We start from the raw sequence: 3,969 nt of genomic DNA, 5'->3' as shown, positions 1-3,969 counted from the left end.
TATAAGAGAGGCTGGGACAAATAAAACAATGGAAGTTCTTCACTACTTGACACGTGAAACATTAAAATCCAAATACTAAACTTGTAACTTCAAAGGGTCTAAGTTGCCAACACTCGGATAATCACAGTTTTTAAGACTTCATTGCTATATAAAAAGCTCGATTGCAGTGACAAAGTTGGAAGAGCAAATAACATAAGCATAAATGTTACCAGAAAAATATCAAACCAACATGTACCTCTTTCGATGTTGAAACTTTAATTGTCCTTTGTGGTAGGTGTCATTCACTACTACTTTTCATCTGTGAGTGAATACATTTCTTTCTTTACTCAGAATAATCCATCCCAAGGCACTAATTTTTTATAAAACTGAATGGAAACTACACTTAAGCGTTCAAGAATCTGAATATCCACCACCAAAAGCAACTGTAACAGTCAAGGACCCTGGTCGAACCCATTCCCGACATTAAGATTAAGAGAATTTTGGCCACCAGTCCACAAGTAAAAGCTCCGAAGCAAAAAATCTAAGTGTATACTTTAATCATTTGTGTACAATTATAGATAAATAAAATAAGATGTCGTAATAGTATTGCATTTTACTAACAATGAACTATGACATGCTATCGAGCCTCCATTAATGTAACCGTCATCTTGTTTACTGAATAGTCATTCAACTTCCTTTCATCTGAAGTTGACTTCGAAGAACTTCTACCAATAAAGAATGCTGGTCGTTTTGGTATTGGTAATGACATTGTGTCATTGTTAAGCATAGATAAAACGTCTGACATCTCTGGTCTATCCATTGCATTTTCTTGCACACAGAGAAGTGCCACATGGATAGTCCTCAACAGTTGATGTATGACATGAGTATTGGCTAGCGTTGGATCCTCCAGCTCCAGTGCATTCCCTTCTAGCCATAGCTCCCATGCCTAAAACCATTGTAATGTCTTCAATCATTAGATATACTTTAACTTTTCAGGTTAAACGGATTTTTTTTAAATACAATTATAAACATTTAGATTTTAATTAAACTTACATATCCAATTAGGTTGACAGTCTTGTCACGATATGAGAAGCTAGTATTTCTCCTTCCACTCACAATTTCAAGGGTTAGGACTCCAAAGCTGAAGACATCTGACTTCACTGAGAAAGTCCCTTCCATTGCATACTCAGGAGCCATGTAACCACTGTGTAAGGTGTTTAACATAGTCAAGTAATTCAAGAACCAAATATCACTAATACTTGGAAATCATTTATACCAATGTCTACATATCCACAATCCCCTCTTGTTACTTCATTCATGTAGTTTTGAAGCTTAAAAACAATTATGCCACCATGCTATGATGTAAGCTAGCAAGCAGTTTGACAATTTGACAATATCCAACATAGACAAGTGAAAGAGAAAAAAACGTTCTTACTATGTTCCCACCACCCTATTGGTCATTGCTTCAGTCTCATGTTGTTTGAAAATTCTGGCCATACCGAAATCAGAAATCTTGGGGTTCATACTTTCATCTAACAAAACATTACTTGCTTTTAGATCTCTATGAATAACTCGCATTCTTGAGTATTTATGTAGATAAAGCATGCCTTGAGCAATCCCTTCAATGATGTTCCATCGTTTTGTCCAGTCTAGGAGTCCCTTTCTTGTTTCGTCTATTGAAGTGTTTTAGCAAGTCATATGAAACAGTAGTTTAATAAGTTTAAAGCATGACATACATTTAGTTTATATAACTTTTCCTTACCGAAAAGAAAAAAAATCCAAACTTTTGTTGGGCATGTACTCATAGATTAACATTTTTTCTTCTCCATGAACACAACAACCTAAAATCCGAACAAGTTTTGTATGCTGTATTTTGGTAATAAGTACGAGTTCATTCTTGAATTCCACAAGCCCTTGTCCAGATGCTCTTGAAAGTCTTTTAATTGCAATATCCAGTCCATGGCTAAGTTTCCCCTTTTCTCATAAAGACATAATATCTTGTTATGTAAGATTGTAGAGTTTTGAAAACATGACTTATATCAAAGATAAAAGTACCTTATAAACAGGTCCGAAACCACCCTCTCCGAGTTTATTTTCACTTGTGAAGTTATTTGTGCTTGCTAGTATTGAAGGATAGCTGAACACTGTCATTTCACTTATTTTTCTGCCACTGTTATCGAGATTACTTGCATCATTGAAGCTATCTGAAGCCATGAGACCAAGAAAGTATTCGTCATCTCTTCTTTGTCTCTCCTCAGCTTCAATAAAAAATCATGGATTAGAAGATGACTTTGAGGAAAATCGGATTAACATTAACATAAACTGCCATACCTTCTAGTCTAAGATTTTTTCTTCTTAAGATACCACAATAACCCGAAACAAAAGGAAAGTAGAAAAATCCCAGCAACAATAGGTGCCCAAATGCGTGCAGTACTATCTATATGTAGGATTAAAGCAATTGAATAAATAACAAGTAACCCACAAACCATTGAATCAATCGCATCTTGAGACTCTAACACAAACATTTGCGTGTCATATCCTCGTGTGTCTATTATAAGCTTGGTTGATTTGTCTCCAGTATATGTAACACAATCATTTCCATATTCATATTCCTCAAAAGCCAGACAACTGCAATCATTCCAGCACCTCATCATACAATCACTTCTACTTAGGCTTGAATTACCAGCATCCGACCTTCTCATCCTGCTGTCTGTAGGATATTCCCCACTCAGTAAAGTAAAATTCTCATTTTTACTTCTACACTCATTAGCCAAATCAGGAACTTCCAAACACCCAGTACTTGTCTCATACCCATAACAAAACTCATTCTCACTTAAAGGGGTTAAGGACATACTTGTTTCACCATCTAAAAGCATACCATCTGGAGTCAAAATCCACATGGGTCGAACTCCACTGACGACATGGAAACTGAAGTATCTCTCTACATTACTGTATACATAACTAAGGTTATCCATGTATTGGCTAAATGAACTACTCAACATTATGTTCGGAAATGTTTGATTATTTAGATTCCCACTTGTCCAGTAGGTCTTCGAATAATAAATCTCTGAGATGCTTCATCAATGGCTTCCCAGCTCAAAGTAAAAGTACCAGGAGTGATATCATCGTACAACCAAGAAGTTAAGTTCCAGCTCTGTTCTTTTCTAAGGTTTGCCCCGAGTTTCATACCTGGTAGAAGAACATTTGTTGGATGATCAAAACTCTGCCACAGAGTCTGGTTGTCAGTTTCGTTCTTCAGTTGGAAATTACCAGTGTCTTCAAGAGTTGCAGTCAAACTAGACCCAGGAGTAAATTGATTATCGGAGATATTTACAAAGGTTGTATCACCGGTGGCGATGATCAGTTTCCCTGTGGCAGGATTGATCCTGAGGACACTAGAGCGGGAAATGATGGGTGTGGATGGGTTGGCTACCCATACTTTTGTGGATTGATTGGTGTACCAAATTCCTAAATAAGTGTCGTTTGTGTGGGAAAAGTTGAAGAACCCTAATGTGAACATGTTACTGGGGGAAACGAGCTGAGAAGTGCTGTTGAGTTGCTCCCCGACTTTGATGGTTGAAACACCAGTGGCTGGAAAACAATTGATGATTAGATTGGTACATAAAAGTGTGTAGATGATGAGACTACTCATTTTTTAATAATTCAATAGGAATAACGATAAATGAATATGAATTCTATATGATATCCACCACCATCGATTGGATATTTATTATGTTTCTACAGTCAACGAATAAATATTTCTCGTTACTCAACGAATTTAAAGAAGCTCATTGTTTGGAATTAATTGGATACCTTCGGAGTGGCAACTCTTATTTGGATTCATTGTTTGGAATTAATTGGATATTTTCACTGACGTCCTATGTTGACGTTTGTATCTAAGATATTAATTTTCCTCACCCTTTACCATCAATGACAACTATCACAGGTTCATCAACTTTGAATTTTAGGATTTGCAATCCGTGGATGCGG

At 36.3% G+C, this 3,969-nt stretch overlaps 1 pseudogene across 1 annotated transcript; it reads right to left on the bottom strand.

Moving 5' to 3' along the window:
- Nucleotides 1-331: 331 nt before the first annotated feature.
- LOC144997735 (G-type lectin S-receptor-like serine/threonine-protein kinase CES101) lies at nt 332-3,699 on the bottom strand (annotated as a pseudogene). The gene is made up of 6 exons (XR_013659921.1): nt 2,325-3,699; nt 2,035-2,244; nt 1,744-1,953; nt 1,415-1,653; nt 1,033-1,183; nt 332-925 (listed from the first exon to the last, which is right to left on the bottom strand). The product of XR_013659921.1 is annotated as a G-type lectin S-receptor-like serine/threonine-protein kinase CES101 (transcript).
- Between the last annotated feature and the right edge of the window lie 270 nt (nt 3,700-3,969).

Source organism: Lactuca saligna, chromosome 5, assembly GCF_052625555.1.
Source record: "Lactuca saligna cultivar CGN05327 chromosome 5, ASM5262555v1, whole genome shotgun sequence".
Lineage (NCBI taxonomy): Eukaryota > Viridiplantae > Streptophyta > Magnoliopsida > Asterales > Asteraceae > Lactuca > Lactuca saligna.
The sequence above is the reverse complement of the archived record's forward strand: the minus strand, read 5'-3'. Positions and strand labels throughout refer to the sequence as shown.